Raw genomic sequence first — 7,384 nt, 5'->3', positions numbered from 1 at the left:
GATTTCATAAGTATGAGAAAGTAAGTTAGTTGAGAAAATAACATAATTATAGACTAGTTGCTAGGTTACTTCTTCTTATGCAGGAACAATGACCAGCTGGTTAATAGTTAAACTCTTTTGTTGAGATGTCCATCAGTCTTGTTTCTTTTTTTTTTTTTTTTTAAAGATTTATTTATTTTTATTTATACAAGCACTGGGTACAGTCAGAAGCGCGGGAGGGTGAGAGAACTCACCAGAGCCAGAGCGGGGAGCAGAGCAGGCAGAAGGACCAAAGCACACTGCTGAGGGGAGCAGCGGGCAGCAGGAGAGGTCTGTACGCCATGCGGGACCTCCTCTGGTGCCGGGGAGCAGCCGGGGATGGAACCGGCGCTGCAGAGGCTGCGGGCAGCTTCACAACCCAGGGCTCAACCGCTGCGCCACTAGGAAGGCCCTGTCCAGTTGATTTTTAAGAGGCAGCTACAAGCCGAACACTGGTGAGACTGCTGCTGAACAGGATCCCTCCTCTGGCGAGGCTGGTGCCTTATTTACAGGATGGCCGTAGGGAAGGTAGAGTCCCAGGCGCTGATGAGCCTGGCTCTTGAGAGAACTTCACTTTGGCTGAGCAGAAGACTGATCTGGCATTGCTGGGACCTTGAGTGGCAGTGATACCAAATAGTGGGTATTATAGTTGGGACAACAGGCTTTCCCACTGAGGACATCTGGAAAGACTTCATGGCAGTGACATTTGTTGGGAGGACTGTGAAGATTTTGCCTAGCAGAGACCCTGGAGAGAATTATGATCATGAAAACTTTTGACTCTGTTTTAATATAAATATAAATATAAACCAGAAACACTACTATTGATGGATTTTCGTTAGAAAGAATTTGGCGTGAATTCTCTGAAGCTGATTTAATCCCTATGTTGCATTGTTATTCTTGTTCCAACTTTTTCCATTTTATAATACTGAAGTTATTTTGATTGCATTCAGTCTTTTTTGTGTATATTTATCTCCCATCAGCTCTTTACCCAGATCACATTCTTGCCAACCATAACATCTGACATTGTAGATTTAATTGTGTGTTTTACTCTTAACCAGATTTAGTTTCTCCAGTTAAATTTTTTTCCCCAGTTAATTTCTTTTTTTTTATAATAAATTTTATTTTTATATTCCCCATACAATTGCAACCCCCCCATTCTGACCCCAATCCCTCCCCTCCCGCCCCCCCCACCCCCCAAAAAGTGTCTCTGGTTCATAGTTTTTTGTTGATTTTGATTTTCACTTTCTTATAGTTATTCATTTTCCTGGTCCCTTATTTAAGTTTTCTAGATTCCTGCTATGAGTGAGACCATCCGGTATTTTTCTTTTCTTTTTTGGCTTATTTCACTGAGCATGATCCCTTCCAGTGCCATCCATGTTGCTGCAAATTGCATGTGTTTATCTTTTTTGAATGCTGAGTAATATCCATGGTATATATGTACCACATCTTCTTGATCCAGTCATCTATTTTTGGGCATTTGGGCTGTTTCCAAAGCTTAGCTATTGTAAACAGTGCTGCGATAAACATAGGTGTGCAGGTGCTCTTTGGAATTGATGTTTCTGTGTCCTTTGGGTAAATACCTAGGAGTGGAATTGCTGGATCATATGGAAGCTCTATGTTTAGTAGGTCCAGAAATCTCCACACAGCTCTCCATAGTGGTTGGACCAGTTTGCACTCCCACCAACAGTGCAGGAGAGTTCCTTTTTCTCCACAACCTCGCCAACATTTGTTGTTGCTAGTTTTTTTAATATGTGCCATTCTCACTTGTGTAAGATGGTATCTCATGGTAGTTTTGATTTGCATTTCCCTGATTACAAGTGATGTTGAACATTTTTTCATATGCCTGTTGGCCATTTGCATTTCCTCTTCAGAGAAGTTTCTTTTTAGCTCTTCTGCCCATTTTTTGACTGGGTTATCTTTGTTGTTGTTGAGTCTCATCAGCTCTTTGCAGATTTTTGTGATCAGTCCTTTATCATTAGTGTTGGGTGCAAAAATGTTCTCCCAGTCAGTGGGGTTTCTCTTTGTTTTTGTTATTGTCTCTTTTGCTGTGCAGAAGCTCTTTAATTTGATGTAGTCCCAGCTGTTTATCTTTGCCTTCACTATCACTGCTTTGGGTGATGTATCTGTAAAGATGTCTTTGATGTGCAAATCATGTAGTGTTTTCGCCTATATTTCCTTCTATATTTTATGGTTTCAGGTCTTATGTCTAGTTCTTTAATCCATTTTGAGTTGATTTTTGTGTATGGTGTGAGGTAGTGGTCAAGCTTCATTCTTTTGCATGTAGCAACCCAGTTTTCCCAGCACCATTTATTGAACAAACTTTCTTTGCTCCAATGCATAGTCTTTGCTCCTTTGTCAAAGATTAGTTGACCATAAATCTGTGGGTTTATTTCTGGATTTTCTATTCGATTCCATTGGTCTGTATGTCTGTTCTTGTTCCAATACCATGCAGTTTTGATGATTATGGCTTTGTAGTATAGTTTGAAGTCTGGGAGTGTGATGCCTCCATTCCCTTCTTTCTTTTTCAGGAGAGCTTTGGCAATTCGGGGTTTTTTTGTGATTCCATATGAATTTCATCAATAATTGTTCTATTTCTTTGAAGAATGACATTGAAATTTTGATTGGAATAGCATTGAATCTGTATATTGCTTTTGGTAGGATGGCCATTTTAATAATGTTTATTCTTCCAATCCATGAGCAGGGGATGTCTTTCCATTTCTTTGTGTCTTCTTCTATTTCTTTTAACAGTGTTTTATAGTTTTCTTTGTATAGGTCCTTTACCTCTTTTGTTAGATTTATTCCCAATATTTGATTTTTTTTTGTTTCAATAATAAAAGGGATGGTTTTTTTGATTTCTTCTTCTTCAGATTTATTGTTTGTGTATAGGAAGGCTACTGACATTTGTGTGTTGATTTTGTATCCTGCCACTTTACTGAACTGATTGATGAGTTGAATTAGTTTCTCTGTGGAGTTTTTGGGGTTCTCTATGTATATTATCATATCATCTGCAAATAGTGATAGTTTGACTTCTTCTTTTCCTATTTGGATTCCTTGGATGTCTTTCTCTTGTCTTATTGCTCTGGCTAGGACTTCCAGTATTATATTGAAAAGCAGTGGTGAGAGTGGACATCCTTGTCTTGTTCCAGATCTTAATGGAATTGCTTTCAGCTTTTCACCATTGAGAATGATGCTGGCTGTTGGCTTCTCATAGATGGCCTTTATGATGTTGAGGTATGTTCCTTGTATCCCAAGAATTTCAAGGGCTTTTATCATGAATGGGTGTTGCACTTTGTCGAAAGCTTTCTCAGCATCTATTGATATTATATGGTTTTTATATTTCTTTTTGTTGATGTGTTGGATAACGTTGATTGATTTTCGGATGTTAAACCATCCTTGTGTCCCTGGAATGAATCCTACTTGGTCGTGGTGAATTATCTTATGGATATATTGTTGGATTCTGATAGCTAAAATTTTGTTGAGGATTTTTGCATCAGTGTTCATTAGGGAGATTGGCCTGTAGTTTTCCTTTTTTTGTGTTGTCCTTATTCGGTTTTGGTATTAGTGTAATGTTGGCTTCATAGAACGTGTTTGGTATTGTCTCTTCCTTCTCAATTTTTTGGAAGAGTTTGTGAAGGATAGGCACCAATTCATCTCTGAATGTTTGGTAGAATTCGTTTGTAAATCCATCAGGTCCTGGGCTTTTGTTTTTGGGAGGTTTTGATTACCATTTCAATTTCGCTGCTTGTAATTGGTCTGTTTAGGTGTTCTATTTCTTCTTTATCTAGCTTTGGGTGATTGTAGAGTTGTAGGAATTTGTCCATCTCCTCTAGATTGTTGAACTTGTTTCCATACAACTCTTCATAGTAGTTACTGATTATTCTTTTATTTCTGCTGTGCCCGTTGTGATTTCTCCTCTTTCATTTCTGATCCTGTTTATTTGTGCTTTCTCCCTTTTTCCCTTTGTGAGCCTGGCTAGGGGTTTGTCTATTTTATTGATTTTTTCGAAGAACCAGCTCTTGGTTTCATTAATCTTTTGGATTGTTTTTTAGTTTCAATTTCATTTATTTCTGCTTTGGTTTTTATTATTTCTTTCTTCTACTGGTTTTGGGGTTTTTTGTTGTTCTTTTTCTAGATCTTTGAGCTTCGAGATTAGGTTGTTTTTTTGAGTTCTTTCTTGTTTCTTGATGTGAGCTTCTATTGCTATATATTTTCCTCTTATTACTGCTTTTGCTGCATCCCATACATTTAGGATATTGGTGTCCTCCTTGTCATTCAATTCAAAGAATTTTTAATTTCTCTTTGATCTCCTCATTAGTCCAGTGGTCTTCCAGTAGTGTGGTTTTAGTCTCCATGAGGTAGGAAAGTTCCTTGCCTTCTTTTTATGGTTTATTTCTAGCTTGATGCCTTCATGGTCAGAAAAGATGGTTGGTATGATTTCAATCTTGGTGTATCTGTTGATGTTTGTCTTGTGCCCCAGTATGTGATCGATCCTGGAGAATGATCCGTGTGCGCTTGAGAAAAATGTGTACTCCGTTTTTTGGGGGTTTAGTGTTCTATAGATGTCTGTTAAGCCCAAATGCTCTAGGTCCTTATTTAGAGCTTTAGTTTCTTTACTTATTTTTGTCTTGTTGATCTATCCATTGTTGATAGTGGTGTGTTGAAGTCTCCCACTACATATGTGTTTTCTCTGATGTCTGTTTTCAGAGATGACAACAGTTGTCTGATATATTTTGGTGTTCCTTCGTTTGGTGAGTATATGTTAATTAGTGTTATTTCTTCTTGAAGTATTGTCCTTTGATCATAATGTAGTGACCGTTGGGATCTTTTTATTTTTTTGAGTTTGAAATCTGTTTTATCTGATATAAGTATAGCTGTTCCTGCTTTCTTTTTGGTCCATTTGCTTGTAGGATTGTTTTCCATCCTTTAACTTTGAGCCTATTTTTATCTTTTGTAGCTAAATGTGTTTCCTGGAGACAGCAAAGGTTGGGTTTTGTTTCTTAATCCAGGCTGCAACTCTGTGTCTTTTTATTGAAGAGTTTAGTCCATTTACATTTAGGGTTAATATTGATATGTTAGCATCTGTATTTGCCATTGTGTTTGTCTTTCTTTGATTTTATTTATTCTTTTAATATCTTTTTTTTTTTCCTTGCTTCTTTCGTTGTTATTCGTCCCTCTGAGGTTCTGGCTTTAGGATTCCTTGTAGTATTTTTTGGAGTGGGGGTTTATTGGTAATGAAGTTCCATAGTTTCTGTTTGTCTGGGAAGGTCCTTATTCTTTCTTCATAGAGGAAGGAAAGCTTTGCGGGATAGAGTATTCTTGGTTGACATCTGTTTTCTTGGAGTCTGTTGACTATGTCCTTCCACTCTCTCCTTGCCCGTAGTGTTTCTTCAGAGAAGTCTGATGTCAGCCTGATTGGTTTTCCTTTGAATGTTATTTGTTTCTTCCCTCTTGTCAGCTTCATTATTTTTTCCTTGTCCTGGATTCTTGGGAGCTTCACTATTATGTGTCTTGCTGTATTTTTCCTTTCGTCATGGAAGTTTGGTGTTCTTCTTGCTTCTTGTATATCAATTTTCAGCTCCTTCTTCACATTTGGGAAGTTCTCTTCAATTATCTCCTGGAATATTTTCTCTGTTCCTACATCTCTCTCCTCTCCTTCTGGTATTCCTATAACTCTTATATTTCCTTTCCTCATGGTGTCCGATAGTTCCCGAAGTCTTTCTTCGTTCTTTTTCCTTCGTACTTCTCTTTCCTTTTCTGTTTTGGTTCTTTTATTTCTGTGTCTTCAAGAGACTTATTCGTTCTTCCATTTCGTCTATTCTGCTTTCATTGCTTTTCCCAGAATTCTTTAGTTCTTCCATTAATTCTTTGATCTCCTGCATTTCTTTTACTTCCCTCTTTAGGGACTCAATTTCATTCTTCTGATCGTTGATTATTTTTTCCCTTATCATTGTTTTCCTTTATGATTCTGTCAGTTTTTTAATCATGGCAATTTTAAATTCTCTTTCTGGAAGGCTCAGAAGTTCTTCCAATTACTGTCGTTGCAATCTGGGGGCTGGTTTCTTTTTTGTGGTGTGCTTCTTCCCTGAGGAGTTGCTATGTTGCGTGTGGTTTCTTCTACTCCCTACTGTCTGTTTTCTAATTTGCCGTATGCGTTGGGACACTGTGTTGCTGGGACTGGCCGGCATCTTGGGTGAGCTTCTCTGCTCCCCTCTGGCTCCTCCGGGAGCCATCTGTCAGTTTCAAGCAGTCTTTACTGAAGAAAGGTCCCTGTTCTAAAATGCCGATGTGGGGACACACTCCCCTGTGCTCCTGGTCTGCCCGGCGGTGGGTTCCCCTCCCCCTCTGGGCTCGGACTGCAGGCTAGAGGTGTTCTGGTGTGGGCAACTTCCCGGCTCACCTCTGGCTCCTGAGGGAGCCTTCTGCAGGCAGTCTTTACTGAAGAAATGTCCCTGTTCTAAAATGGCAATGCGGGACACACTCCCTGCGTGTCCAGTCTCAGGCACACTCTTCTGCGCGCCTGGTCTGCCCGGCTTTGGGTGCTCGCTCCCCTGTGGGCTCAGACTACTGGTCGGCAGGGGCCCGGCGTGGGCTAACTCCCCAGCTGGCCACTGGCTCCTCCAGGAGCCTCTGCTGGTTTCAAGTCGCTAGGTGGCGCCAGAGATCTCTCCTAGAGCCTTGGGAGCTGTTTTTTTTTTTTTTTTTTCACCCCGTGGGACAGGAAACAGAGCGGGAATGGTAGGGTAAACCTCAACAGCTTTGGGGTGCTGTGTCTGCCTTGTGCCCCACCGTCGTGGAGAACCCACGCCCCCAAATTTTGTGCTCCGGATCTCAGTTCCAAAGCCCTCAGGTCCAGGACGTGGGCTGTAGCCCAGTTCAGTGTCCACAGAATGGCGTCTTTTGCACCCCGTTCCCGTGCCTGGTGCCTGGTTCCTGGATACTCAGTGAGGGACTTTAACCTCAGTGAGGGTTTCGCCGCGCGTCTCCCTGCAAGCCTAGGTCGCAGGCGGGGACCTGGGCAGCCGTGGATCCCAATCCACGTTTGCTTTTCAACCGCGCTGCTTTTTCCCGTGCTATCCCGATCCATCCGCGTTTGCTTTTCCAGCGCGCAGCTTTTCCACAAGCTTACCGGGTGGCCCGGGCTGTGTGCTGGTCCTGGCCTCCTCCTGGGGGGCGGGGTCTCTGTTTAATGGCGCCTGGAGCTCACCTCCACGGCGAATCCTGCAGGGTTCTCCGCAGCTCCCGTTCACGGAGTGTGTGGCTGCAAATAGTTCCTTTCCACTCACAGTCCGCTTGCTGCGTAGTTTGTTCTTGTTGGTCGTTTTAGTGTGTTGTTTTCCCTCCTCTCTGCCGTCGGAGAGTGCCGCCT

Source organism: Talpa occidentalis, unplaced genomic scaffold (assembly GCF_014898055.3).
Source record: "Talpa occidentalis isolate TD23 unplaced genomic scaffold, MPIMG_talOcc4v2.1 talOcc4.10, whole genome shotgun sequence".
Classification (NCBI taxonomy): Eukaryota; Metazoa; Chordata; class Mammalia; order Eulipotyphla; family Talpidae; genus Talpa; species Talpa occidentalis.
This window is presented reverse-complemented; position numbering follows the sequence as displayed.